The 15,408-nt window shown below is 39.8% G+C and overlaps 1 pseudogene across 1 annotated transcript; it reads left to right on the forward strand.

Annotated features, from left to right (window-relative positions):
• Window positions 1-12,552: 12,552 nt before the first annotated feature.
• LOC308239608 (mitotic checkpoint protein BUB3-like) lies at window positions 12,553-14,240 on the forward strand (annotated as a pseudogene). The gene is made up of 2 exons: window positions 12,553-12,956; window positions 13,650-14,240. The product of its transcript is annotated as a mitotic checkpoint protein BUB3-like (transcript).
• The last annotated feature ends 1,168 nt before the right edge of the window (window positions 14,241-15,408 follow it).

Below are 15,408 nucleotides of genomic sequence, written 5' to 3' on the forward strand. Positions count from 1 at the left end.
TTCTTTCTCTCCAATCCCCTACTTTGCCTTTCTCTGGTGGTCACCTTTATTGGAGGTTATTAATATCGTGAATACATTTTTGTTCAGTGCCTTGGGTGTTGTACCTGATAGTGCTGTATTTTGTGCCTTTAAATCAACGCAGGAGAGAGAGAACTATATAACCAGACACCCAGAGAAGAGAGACCATGGGGAGACAGAGAAACAGCCCGCATATGAAAGAAAAGCAGGCATCACCAGAAAAGGAAGTAAACGAAATGGAGGCAAGCAACCTTCCAGAGAAAGAATTCAGAGAAATTGTCATAAGGTGGCTGAAAAGAATGGAAGACAAATTCGACAATATGAGCAAGAACCAAGAGGACATGAAGAAGAACCAAGAAGAAATGAAAAATGACATCGCTGCTGTAAAGAACTCAATAGAAAGCATCAAGAGTAGACTAGAAGAAGCAGAGGACCGCATCAGAGAGCTAGAAGACAAGATGGGAAAAAATACCCAAGTAGAGCAACTTCTAGAAAAAAAAATTAAAAGGCAGGAGGAGAGCCTAAGGGAACTTTGGGACAACACGAAACAAAACAACATCCACATAATAGGGGTTCCAGAAGGAAAGGAAGCTGAGCAAGGAATAGAAAACCTCTTTGAAGAAATAAGGACAGAAAATTTCCCTGATATAGAGAAGAAAAAACCCACACAAATCAAAGAAGCTCAGAGTCCCAAGCAAAATGAACCCCAAAAGACCAATGCCAAGGCACATTATAATTAAATTGGCAAATACCAACGACAAAGTAAGAATCTTAAAAGCGGCAAGAGAGAGACAGAAAGTTACATACAAAGGAACCCCCATCAGACTAGCAACTGATTTCTCAACAGAAACTCATCAGGCCAGAAGGGAATGGAATGAAATATACAAAGTCATGCAAAGGAAGGGTCTGAATCCAAGAATACTGTACCCAGCAAGGCTATCAATCAAAATTGAAGGTGAAATCAGGAGCTTCACAGACAAAAAAGGACTAAGGGAATTTATTACCACCAAACCAGCAATGCAAGAAATGCTAAAGGGTATGCTGTAAAAAAAAAAAAAGAAAAGAAATAGGAAGCGAAGAAGGAACACAGGTGTAAAGAATAGGAATGGCGACAAATAAGTACCTATCAATAATAACTTTAAATGTAAACGGATTAAATGCCCCAATCAAAAGACATAGGGTAATGGATTGGATAAGAAAACATGACCCATATATCTGCTGTCTACAAGAAACCCACCTCAGAAAAAAAAACGCACACAGACTGAGGGTGAAGGGATGGAAAAAAGGTTTTCCAGGCAAATGGAAATGAAAAAAAAAGCTGGGGTAGAAATACTTATATCTGACAAATTAGATCTCAAACTGAAGGACATAACAAGAGATAAGGAAGGCCACTTCATAATACTAAAGGGAGCAATCCAACAAGAAGAAATAACTCTGGTAAACATATATGCACCCAATACAGGAGCACCCAAATACATAAAAAAAAACTCCTGGAGGATATCAAGGGAGAGATTGACAGCAATACAATCATAGTAGGAGACTTTAATACCCCACTATCACTATTGGACAAATCCTCTAAACAAAAAATCAGCAAGGAAACATCAATCCTAAATGACTCACTAGACCAGATGGAATTAATTGACATCTTCAGAACATTTCACCCCAAAGCCACAGAATATACATTCTTCTCAAGTGCACATGGGTCATTTTCAAAGATAGACCATATGTTGGGACATAGGCAAAGTCTCTTCAAATTCAAGAAGATAGAAATCATATCAAGCATCTTCTCAGACCACAGTGGCATAAAACTGGAAATCAACTACAATAAAAACAACCCAAAGAAATCAAACACATGGAGGCTAAACAGCATGCTATTAAACAATGACTGGGTTACCAGAGAGATCAAAGAAGAAATAAAAAACATCATGGCAACAAATGACAATGAAAACATTACAATCCAAAATCTATGGGACACAGCGAAAGCAGTCTTGAAAGGGAAGTTCATAGCTCTACAAGCCTACTGCAAAAAACAAGAAACAATGGTAATAAATTACCTAACCCAACAACTCAAAGAGTTAGAAAAAGAGCAACAAGAAAAGCCCAGTGTAAGCAGAAGGAAGGAAATAATAAAGATCAGAGCAGAGATAAATGACATAGAGACCAAAGAAATAATACCAAAGATCAACAAAACCAAGAGCTGGTTCTTTGAAAGGATAAACAAGATTGATGAACCTTTAGCCAGGCTCACCAAGAAGCAAAGAGAGAGGACCCAAATAAACAAAATCAGAAATGAAAGAGGATAAATAACAATAGACCCCACAGAAATACAAAGGATTATTAAAAAATACTACGAACAACTCTATTCCAACAAACTGGACAACCTGGAGGAAATGGACATATTCCTAGAAAAATATAACCTTCCAAAACTCAATCAAGAAGAATCTAAACAGCTCAATATGCCAGTAACTATGGAAGAAATTGAAGCAGTCATCAAAGAGCTTCCGGCAAACAAAAGCCCGGGGCCAGACGGCTTCACAGGAGAGTTTTACCAAACATTCAAGGAAGAACTAAAACCTATCCTCCTCAGACTATTCCAAAAAATTCAAGAGGAAGGAACACTTCCAAGCTCCTTCTATGAAGCCAGCATCACCCTAATACCAAAACCAGATAAAGACAACACAATGAAGGAGAATTACAGGCCAATATCCCTCATGAATGTAGATGCCAAAATCCTCAACAAAATTCTAGCAAATCGGATCCAGCAGTACATCAGAAAGATCCTACACCATGACCAAGTAGGATTTATCCCAGGAATGCAAGGATGGTACAATATCCGCAAATCAATAAAAGTGATACATCACATAAACAAACTGAAAGATAAAAATCACATAGTCATATCAATTGATGCAGAAAAAGCATTTGACAAAATCCAACACCCTTTCTTGATAAAAACTCTCAACAAGGTGGGAATAGAAGGATCATACCTCAACATAATAAAAGCTATATATGATAAACCCACAGCTAACATCATACTCAAAGGGCAAAAACTAAAACCATTTCCCCTAAGAACAGGAACAAGACAAGGATGCCCACTCTCACCACTCCTGTTTGACATAGTACTGGAAGTATTAGCCATTGCAATCAGACAAGAAGAAGAAATAAAAGGCATCCAAATTGGAAAAGAAGAAGTAAAGCTGTCCTTATTTGCAGATGACATGATATTGTACATAAAAAACCCGAAAGACTCCATCAAAAAACTAACAGACTTAATAAATGAATTCGGCAATGTAGCAGGATACAAAATTAACGCCAAGAAATCTATGGCATTTCTATACACCAACAGTGAACTTACAGAAAGAGAGACTAAAAAAGCAATCCCATTTTCCATTGCACCAAAAAAATTAAGATACTTAGGAATAAACCTAACCAAGGAGGTAAAAGATCTATATGCGGAAAACTACAGGACACTGAAAAAAGAGATAGAGGAAGATGTAAACAGATGGAAGAACATACCATGTTCATGGATTGGTAGAATCAACATCAGTAAAATGTCCATACTACCCAAAGCAATCTATAAATTCAATGCACTTCCCATTAAAATACCAACAGCATATTTCACAGACCTAGAAAGAACTCTCCAAAAATTCATCTGGAATAAAAAAAGACCCCGAATAGCCACAGCAATCCTGAGAAAAAAGAATAAAGTAGGAGGGATCTCAATACCAGATTTCAAGCTGTATTACAAAGCCACTGTCCTCAAAACAGCCTGGTACTGGCATAAGAACAGACATATAGACCAATGGAATAGAATAGAGAATCCAGCTATCGACCCAAACCAATATGCGCAATTAATATTTGATAAAGGAGGCATGAGCATACAATGGAGTCAAGACAGTCTCTTCAATAAATGGTGTTGGGAAAATTGGACAGATATATGCAAAAAAATGAAACTAGATCACCAACTTACACCATACACAAAAATAAACTCAAAATAGATACAGGACTTAAATATAAGACAGGAATCTATAAAAATACTAGAGGAATCCACAGGCAGCAAAATCTCAGACATATGCCAAAAGAACTTTTTCAGTGATACAGCCCCTAGGGCAATGGAAGCCAAAGAGAAAATAAACAAATGGGACTACATCAAAATAAAAAGCTTTTGCACAGCAAAAGAAACCATCAACAAAACAACAAGAAACCCCACTGTATGGGAGAACATATTTGCAAATGGTATCACTGATAAAGGTTTAATTTCCAACATCTACAGGCAGCTTATACAACTTAATAAAAGGAAGATAAATGATCCAATAAAAAAATGGGCAATGGACCTAAATAGAATCTTTTCGAAAGAAGACAGAAGGAAGGCCAAGAGACACATGAAAACATGCTCAAAGTCACTAATTATCCGAGAGATGCAAATCAAAACGACAATGCGATACCATCTCACACCTGTCAGAATGGCTATCATCAACAAATCAACAAACGACAAGTGTTGGCGAGGATGCGGAGAAAAAGGAACCCTCGTGCACTGCTGGTGGGAATGCAGACTGGTGCAGCCACTGTGGAGAACAGTATGGAGTTTCCTCAAAAAACTGAAAATGGAACTCCCATTTGACCCAGTAATCCCACTCCTAGGACTATATCCTAAGAAACCAGAAACACCAATTAGAAAGGATATATGCACCCCTATGTTCATAGCAGCACAATTTACAATAGCTAAGATTTGGAAACAGCCTAGGTGCCCGTCAGCAGATGACTGGATCAGAAAACTATGGTACATCTACACAATGGAATATTATGCTGCCATAAAAAAGAAGGAATTACTACCATTTGTAGGCACCTGGATGGAATTAGAGAACATTATGCTAAGTGAAATAAGCCAGTCAATGAAAGAAAAATACCATATGATCTCACTCATTTGGGGATAATGAAAAACATTATAAACTGATGGACAAAAAGATAGTTACAGAGGCAGTAAAGCATCAAATAGACTGTCTAATTATAGCGGTTAGGTTAGGGAGAGGTGGGGGAAATAAGAAATCAACTGAAGGACTTGTATGCATGCATATAAGAGTAACCAACGGATGCAAAACATTGGGGGGTGAGGGCATGTATGGGAGTGGGGTGGGGGGGGGGGCAATGGTAAGATATGTACACATAGAATACCTTAATAAAAATTTGAGAAAAAAAAAAGATCAGGGCAGAAATGAATGACATAGAGACCAAAAAATAAATAAAAATATAAAAGATCAATGAAACCAAGAGCTGGTTCTTTGAAAGGATAAACAAGATTGATGAACCTCTAGCCAGGCTCACCAAGAAGCAAAGAGAGAGGACCCAAATAAACAAAATCATAAATGAAAGAGGATAAATAACAATAGACCCCACAGAAATACAAAGGATTGTTTAAAAATACTATGAACAACTCTATTCTAACAAACGAGACAACCTGGAGGAAATGGAAACATTCCTAGAAAAATACAACCTTCCAAAACTCACTCAGGAAGATTCAAAAAATCTCAATAGGCTGATAACTATGGAAGAAATTGAAGCAGTCAACAAAAAGCTTCCAGCAAACAAAAGCTCAGGGCCAGACGGCTTCACAGGGGATTTTTACCAAACATTCAAGGAAGAACTAAAACCTATCCTCCACAGACTATTCCATAAAATTCAAGAGGAAGGAACACTTCCAAGCTCCTTCTATGAAGCCAGCATCACGCTAATACCAAAACCAAATAAAGATAACACAATGAAAGAGAATTACAGGCCAATATCCCTTATGAACATAGATGTCAAAATCCTCAACAAAATTCTAGCAAATCGGATCCAGGATCACATCAGAAATATAATACTCCATGACCAAGTAGGATTTATCCCAGGGATGAAAGGAAGGTACAATATCTGCAAATCAATAAACGTGATATATCACATAAACAAATTGAAAGATAAAAACCACATAGTCATATCAATTGATGCAGAAAAAGCATTTGACAAAATCCAACACCCATTTTTGATAAAAACTCTCAGCAAGGTGGGAATAGAAGGATCATACCTCAACATAATAAAAGCCATATATGACAAATGCACAGCCAACATCATACTCAATGGGCAAAAACTAAAACCATTTCCCCTAAGAACAGAAACAAGACAGGGATTCCCACTCTCACCACTCCTGTTCGACATAGTACTGGAAGTATTAGCCATTGCGATTAGACAAGAAGAAGAAATAAAAGGCATCCAAATTGGAAAAGAAGAAGTAAAACCCTCCTTATTCACAGATGACATGATATTGTACATAAAAACCCTGAAGACTCCATCAAAAAACTATTAGACTTAATAAATGAATTTGGCAATGTAGCAGGATACAAAATTAACACCAAGAAATCTTTGGTATTTCTACACACCAATAGTGAACTTACAGAAAGAGAGACTAAAAAAGCAATCCCATTTACCATCGCACCAAAAAAATTAAGATACCTAGGAATAAACTTATCTAAGGAGGTAAAAGACCTATACGCAGAAAACTACAGGACACTGAAAAAAGAGATAGAGGAAGACATAAACAGATGGAAGAACATACCATGTTCATGGATTGGTAGAATCAACATCATTAAAATGTCCATACTACCCAAAGCAATCCACAGATTCAATGCACTGCCCATTAAAATACCAACGGCATATTTCACAGACCTAGAACGAACTCTCCAAAAATTCATCTGGAATAAAAAAAGACCCTGAATAGCCGCAGCAATACTGAGAAAGAAGAAGAAAGTAGGTGGGATCTCAATACCAGATTTCAAGCTGTATTACAAAGCCACTATTATCAAAACAGCCTGGTACTGGCACAAGAACAGACATATAGATCAATGGAATAGAATAGAGAACACAGATATCGACCCAAACCACTATGCTCAATTAATATTTGACAAAGGAGGCATGAACATACAATGGAGTCAAGACAGTCTCTTCAATAAATGGTGTTAGGAAAATTGGACAGATACATGCAAAAAAATGAAACTAGACCACCAACTTACACCATACACAAAAATAAACTCAAAATGGATAAAGGACTTAAACATAAGACAGAAACCCATAAAAATCCTAGAGGAATCCACAGGCAGAGAAATCTCAGACATATGTCGAAGCAATTTCTTCACCGATTCTGCTCCTAGGGCAATGGAAACTAAAGAGAAAATAAACAAATGGGACTACATCAAAATAAAAACCTTTTGCACAGCAAAAGAAACCATCAACAAGCCCACTGTATGGGAGAACATATTTGCCAATGTTATCACCGATAAAGGTTTAATCTCCAACATCTACAGGGAACTCATACAACTTAATAAAAGGAAGATAAATGATCCAATTAAAAAAATGGGCAACGGACCTTAATAGAAACTTTTGGAAAGAAGACAGAAGGAAGACCAAGAGACATATGAAAACATGCTCAAAGTCACTAATCATCAGAGAGATGCAAATCAAAATGGCAATGCGGTACCATATCACACCTGTCAGAATGGCTATCATCAACAAATGACAAGTGCTGTAGAGGATGTGGATAAAGAGGAACCCTAGTGCACTGCTGGTGGGAATGCAGACTGGTGCAGCCACTGTGGAGAACATTATGGAGTTTCCTCAAAAAACTAAAAATGGAACTCCCATTTGACCCAGTAATCCCACTTCTAGGACTATATCCCAAGAAACTAGAAACACGAATCAGAAAGGATATATGTACCCCTATATTCATAGCAGCACAATTCACTATAGTTAAGATTTGGAAACAGCCTAATTGCCCATCAGCAGATGAGTGGATTAAAAAACTATGGTACATCTACACAATGGAATACTATGCTGCAGTAAAAAAAGAGGGAGTTCTTACCATTTGCAGCAGCATGGATGGAACTGGAGAGCATTATGCTAAGTGAAATAAGCCAGGCAATGAAAGAAAAATACCACATGATCTCACTCATTTATGGAAAATAAAGAACACTATAATCTGCTGAACAAAAAGATAGATACAGTAAAGCATTGAACAGACTGTCAAATTACAGCAGGAAGGCTAGGGAGTGTTGGGGACAGGTGGGGGGGTGGGGAAGAGATCAACCGAAGGACTTGTATGCATGCATATAAGCGCAACCAATGGACATAAGACCCTGGGGGGTGAGATGAGGGTATGCAACAGGGGTTAGGGGAGGCTGGGGGAAGGTCAATGGGGGGGGGGAGGAGATTTATGTACTACTATGTGTAATACTTTAAACAATAAAAAAAGAAATTGGCATTATGAGATCAAAACATAAATGCTCTCCTTGAATAAATACTAGCATTGTATAAAGGGAAAAAAAAAGAATACTCAGAGAGGCCACTGAGGGTAGGCACCTTAGACTGGGCTCCAGGCATCCATACCACCACTACACAGAGTTGTCCCCTTCCTGCCTCTCCCTGTCTATCCCAGTTGCTCTGGAGCCTACTCTGCTCCCTTGGCCTGGCCACATGTTTGGCTGCCTAGGAGGCCCTGGCATGGTTCTCAGTGCCAGAGGTGAGGATGAAAATGAATGGGCTACTTGGAGTGTGGCCATCCCACATGTCCAGCTTCAGGGCACAGGGCCAAGTTGACAATGTTGGCATGAGGACACTGCTGCTGTAGCCTCAAAAATACCAGTTGAGGTTTTCTTCTACTTTGGGGTTTAGTAAGAGAAACCTCATTTCTATTTTGCCTTTGTTTTGCCTAGTTTTCCTTTTCTTTGTAATAGTGTTAATGGTTGTGCCTGGAGGTGAGACAGGGAAGGCAGGACAAGAGAACAATGAAGTCCAGAATGTGCCCTGGGGCCTCACAGCATCTCATCTAGCACCCCTTGCTCCAATCCCTCAGCCTGAGCCTCCAGCAGTCCCTCCCAGGGCTTATTATCCAAGAGGAGGACCAACAGGGCTCCAACTCTATCTTTTGCTCCCCCATCATGACTTCCCTAAACTGTGGCCCATTCCCTCAGCATCAAGCTCTCTCCTGGTAAATCAGGACATTCACTTTGTCCTGGGATGCCTTCTCCTCTTATTGGACATCCTCTTTCTGGACAATCTCATGCATTCCCATGGCCTAAGATACCATTGAATATGCCATAAACTCCACGTTTATTTCTCCAGCCCCAGGTCTCCTCTAAACCCTAGATCTGTGTAGTCAACTACCCTCTCAAAATCCACATGTCCACAACTGAACTCACCATCTCCATCCCCTAATAAACAACACACTCCTCGAAAAAAACTTCTCCTGCCCCCATCTCAGTGAATGGCACTACCATCCTTCTAGTTGTTGAAGCCAGAAAACTGTGGGTCATCCTGGACTCTGACCTTTACTTCAACCACCACCCATATCCTATCTATCAGTAAATCTTGTCAATTCTACCTCTTAAATATCTTTCAAATATTTTCACATCTCTAGTTCCACTGCCAGTCCTTTAGTTAAGATCACCATCAGTTCATTCGTAGACAACTTAAATAACCTCATAATTTGTTTTTCTGCCTCAGTATTTACCTCTTGTCCATGTCTCTGATGGCTCTTGCTTTCTTCCTGCAGGCACTTTCTGGATCATGGCATGGGAAGGGAAACCCCAGAATATCACAGTGGTCTCCCTGAGTTGAGGAGAAAAATACTGGAGTTTGAGGGACTGAGGTATCTGGAATTTGTAGGGTGGAGCTTTGGAAATAAAGAAAAAATACAGAAAAGGAGTTTCAGATATCTGCATAGTGATCCTCTTGATTGGATTGGTGAATACTAAGCTACACATGCATATCATTTCTTGAATAAATTATTTCAAAAAAGATAAATGCCTAAAGCAAAAATCATAACAATGTATTTTGGAGTTATGATGTATGTAGAAGCAAAATGTATTACAACAAAACGATGGGAGAGGGAAATCAAAGTATGCTGTTTTAAGGGTCTAAATTGCACATGAAATCATATATAGGGTTTGAAGATAGATTGTGATAAGTTAAAAATGCTTGTTTTAAACCCTAGGGCAGTGGTCGGCAACAGAGCAGCAAACCGCGGCTCACGAGCAGCAGTTTGCCAACCACTGGCCTAGGGCAACTGCAAAAAAATTGTTATATCTAGACAATCAATGGTGGAGATAAAATAGAATAGTAAAATATTTGTATTATTCTTTGATAGTTGTCCCTCCAGGAGGTGGAGCTTAATTTCCCTCCCCTTGAGTATGGGCTAAACTTAGTGATTTTCATAAAAATAAATAGAATTTGAAATGGGAGAAACAGCACCTTTAAAGTGGAAAAATCTAACAGATACCACCTTGAACAAGAAATCAAAGTTAACATCACCAATAAGACATGTTGATGTCATATACCCCTCCTGATGTGATGGGATGACAAGGGTACAATGCCTAATAATATTCTTCCCAAAATGTTATAACCACACATTGACCAAGAGAAAACATCAGACAAACCCAAATTGAGAGATGTTCTACAAAATACCTGACCAGTACTCCTAAAAACTGTACAGATCATAAAAACACACACACACAGAGAGAGAGAGAGAGAGAGAGAGAGAGAGAGAGAGAGAGAGAGAGAGAGAAATGTCTGAGAAACTCTCATAGCAAGGAGGAATCTGAGGAGATATGATGACAAATTGAAATGTGGTATCCTGGATGGGATCCTGGAACAGAAAAAGTCATTAATGGGAAAATCCAAATGAAGTCATTAGTCTAGTTAATTGTATTATCCTATCTAATAAAAGAGTAATATGCAAATTAACCATCACTCCGCTACACCCAAAAGCCATGCCCACCAGCCATGCCCACCAGCCAATCAGGAGCAAATATGCAAATAAACCCAACCAAGATGGCTACGGCCACAGAGAGCAGGAGGGAGGCTTGGGTTTCCCTGGCAATGGAGGAAGCCAAGCTTTCCGCTTGCCCTTGCTGGCCTAGGCCTCCACTCAAGGCTACAAAGTTTCAATGATAGAAGATACATAAACCCAAACAGAAATGGCGGCAGCCACGGAGCTGGAAAGAGCAGGAGGCTAGGGTTGCCCCCAGTGATGGAGGAAGCCAAGCTTTCCCCACACCCTGGCCAGCACAGGCCTTCGATTAAGGCTACAAAGTTTCAATTATAGAAGATACATAAATCCCCAAAGAATGGCTGCCGGACACGGAGCAAGCAGAAGGCTTGGCTCCGCTCCAGGCTACAAAGTTTCAATTGTAGAAGATAAATAAACCCCAGATACCAGGGCCTCCGCTTGGGTCACCAGGGGCGTGGCCGGCCTGCAAACCACCACAGGCCCCTCGCCCAGGCCGCCCCATGCCCCAAGGGAACCCCCACCCTGATCTGGGACACCCTTCAGGGCAAACCAGCTGGCCCCCACCCATGCACCAGGCCTCTATCCTATCTAATAAAAGAGTAATATGCAGATTGACCATGACTCCAACACACAAGATGGCTGCCCCCATGTGGTCAAAGATCCTGCCCCCATGTGGACACAAGATAGCCACCACAAGATGGCCAGCAGGGAGGGCAGTTTGGAGGGACCAGGCCTGCAAGGGAGGGCAGTTGTGGGCGATCAGGCCAGCAGGGGAGGGCAGTTGGGAGGGACCAGGCCTGCAAGGGAGGGCAGTTGGGGGGGACCAGGCCTGCAGGGAAAGGCAGTTGGGGGGACCAGGCCTGCAGGGGAGGGCAGTTAGGGGTGACCAGGCCTGCAGGGGAGGGCAGTTGGGGGCACACAGGCTGGCAGGGGAGCAGTGAGGCATCAATCAGGCTGGCAGGGGAGTGATTAGGGGGTGATCAGGCTGGCAGGCAGAAGCGGTTAGGGGCAATCAGGAAGGCAGACAGGCGAGCAGTTGGGAGCCAGCAGTCCTGGATTGTGAGAGGGATGTCCGACTGCCCGTTTAGGCCCCATCCCACCGGTGGGATCGGGCCTAAACGGGCAGTCGGACATCCCTCAAGGGGTCCCAGATTGGAGAGGGTGCAGGCTGGGCTGAGGGACACCCCCCCCAAGTGCACGAATTTCATGCACCGGGCCTCTAGTACCAATATAAATGTCTTACTTTTGATAAATATGTTACCATGTTTATGTAAGGTGTTAACATTAAAGAAAGTTGGATAAAAATGTCTGGGAACACTCTTACTATCTTTGCAACTCTTCTGTAAATCTCAAATTATTTCAAAGTAAAAAAAAAAATTAAAGAAAATACTCAATGTAAGAAAGGGCAGAAAAAGGGAAAAGTTGGTGAAGTGTACATCGGGAGACTAAACAACAAATAGAGAAATGATGACCTAAACCCAACCATATCAATAACTACATTAAATATAAATTTACTCTAAGCAGTAAAATTAAATATCATTCCACTGTATTAAAACACAATATTGGCCTCAACTTTTTTTACTGTCTGTAAGATTCTTTTTAAATATAAAGGCACAGATAGGTTAAAACTAAAATAATGGATATGGCTATATTAATTTCAAAGTAAGGTTTAAAACACAAACTATTACCAAGTGTAAAGACAATTAGGATTCTGGGGGGAACTCAAGATGACTGGTTATAATGAGTTCAAGCTGAATGAGCCACCTGAGGATGGCATCTCCTCAGTGAAGTTCAACCCCAACACTTTCCAGTTCCTGCTGGTTTCCTCCTGGAACACGTCAGTATGCCTCTATGATGTACTAGTCAACTCCATTTGGTTCAAGTACCAGCATACCAGCACCATACTGGACTGTGCCTTTTAGATTCCAACACGTGCCTAAAGTGGAGGATTAGATCATCAATGAAAATGCAGGATTTGAACACTGATCAAGAAAGTCTATTGGAACCCATGATACCCCTATCAAATGTGTTGAATCCTGTCCAGAAGTAAATGTGATGGTTACTGGGAGTTGGGATAAGACAGTTAAATTGTGGGATCACAAATCAACCAACAACAAGTACTGGCGAGGATGTGGAAAAAAAGGAACCCTCGTGCACTGCTGGTGGGAATGCAGACTGGTGCAGCCACTGTGGAGAACAGTATGGAGTTTCCTCAAAAAACTAAAAATGGAACTTCCATTTGACCCAGTGATCCCACTTCTAGGACTATATCCCAAGAAACCAGAAACACCAATCAGAAAGGATATATGAACCCCTATGTTCATAGCAGCACAATTTACAATAGCTAATATTTGGAAACAACCTAAGTGCCCATCAGCAGATGAGTGAATTAAAAAACTATGGTACATCTACACAATGGAATACCACACCGCTATAAAAAAGAAGGAACTTTTACCATTTGCAGCAGCATGGATGGAACTGGAGAGCATTATGCTAAGCAAAATAAGCCAGTCGGAGAAAGATAGATATCACATGATCTCAGTAATATGTGGGATATAATGATCAACATAATTTGATGAACAAAAATAGATCCAGAGACAAATGGCAGGGGAGGTGGGGGGGTGGTTAGAGAGCAACCAAAGGATATGTATGCATGCATATTAGGGCGGTGGGGGCTTGCCCAGGGTGGGAATGTTTGGGAGGGGTCAATTGGGGAAAAAGGAGTCATATGTAAAACTTAAGATAATTATATATTATAATATATATATGCCTAACTAAAAAAAAACAAAACTTTAGACAATAAAAAAAAATTGTGGGATCAAAGACCTTCTTGCTGGGACCTTCTGTCAGCCTGAAAAGGTGTACCCTCTCAGTGTCTGGAGACAGGCTAATTGTGGGCACTGAAGGCCACAGAGTGTTGGTGTGGGACCTACAGAACATGGGCTACACGTAGCATCACCGGGAGTCCAGCCTGAATTACCAGCTGCATGTGAGTATTTCCAAACAAACAGGGTTATGTACTGAGCTCTACTGAAGGCCAAGTAGCAGTTGAGGACTTAGACCCAAGCCCTGAGGTACAGAAGAAAACATATGCCTTCAAGTGTCACAGACTAAAAGAAACTAATATTGAGCAGATTTACCCAGTCAATGCTATTTCTTTTCACAACATCCACAATGCATTTGCATAGGTGGTTCTGATGGATTTGTAAATATTTGGGATCCATTTTTTTAAAAGTGACTGTGTCAGTTCCATCGATATCCCACCAGTATTGCACCACTTGCCTTCAATAATGATGGAACTACACTTGTGATAGCATCATCATATATGTATGAAATGGATGACATGGAACATCCGGAAGATGGTATCTTCATTCATCAAGTGACAGATGCAGAAACAGAACTCAAGTCCACCTAATCATCTCATGAAAGTGGTTTCTCTATGGAAAGCTTTGTTTTCCATTCTACAAATACATGTTTATCCCCCTAAGAATGCATTATAGTCATTGTGGACATGTTACTTAATATGTGGATTTCTCTGTTTTCTGTCTGACACAAAACCTGTCTGCACCTTTTCGTGCTGACTTTGTGTAGATGAGACATATTAGTGTCCTTGTGCAGTACTGGGAAGAATTGTTTTGACACCAGCAAGCCCAGTTGATTTTTCTAAGCATCATGAGCTCTTTTTGTAAAATAATCTGAACCTGTTATTCCCTTTTAAAAAGACATTTATAGTGATAAAAAGGTCACTTCCTCAAGACAATATAACAATCTTAAATGTGTAAGTACCTATTAACAAGCCCCAAAATACTTGAAGCCAAAACTGACAGAACTGAAACAAGAAATAGATAAAATCACAATTATAGTTGGAGCGTTTAACAGTTATCTCTCAGTAACTGAAAAAAAGAAGTAAACAGAAAATCATTAAGGATGTAGAAGACTTGAACAGCCCTATCAATCAACTTGACCTAACTATCATGAATAGAACACTACACCCAGCATCTGCAGAATACACACTCTTCTCAAGCACACATGGAACATTCTCCATGATAGACCATATGCTGGGCCATAAAATGAGTCTCAATAAATTTTAAAGGACTGAAATCATGTTTTCTGACCTCAACAGAATTAAATTAGAAAGCAATAACAAAAATATGTCAGAAAATTCTTTAATATTTGGAAATTAAATGACACACTTTTATATAACCTATGGGTCAAAGAATAATCAAAAGAAAATTGAAAAGTATTTTTATATGGAAGAAAATGAAAACAGCATTTAAAAATTTGTGAGATGCCGCTACAGCAGTACTTACGGGGACATTTTATAGCCCTCAATACCTATATTAGGAAAGAAGAAAAGTCTCAGATCAATGACTTCAGCTTCAAATTTAAGAAGCTAGAAAAAGAAGAGCAAATTGAGCCCAAAGTAAGTAAGAGGAAGGAAATAGTAGAAGAAAGAGCAGAAATAGCAAAAAAAAAAAAAAAAAAAAAAAAAAAAAGAGAGAGAGAGAGAGAAAATCAATGAAACCAAAAGCTGGTGCTTTCAAGCGAGTAGTAATATTGATAAACTTCTGTGTAGGTAGTGC

The sequence above is a fragment of the Plecotus auritus genome (genome assembly GCF_963455305.1).
Source record: "Plecotus auritus genome assembly, chromosome: X".
Classification (NCBI taxonomy): Eukaryota; Metazoa; Chordata; class Mammalia; order Chiroptera; family Vespertilionidae; genus Plecotus; species Plecotus auritus.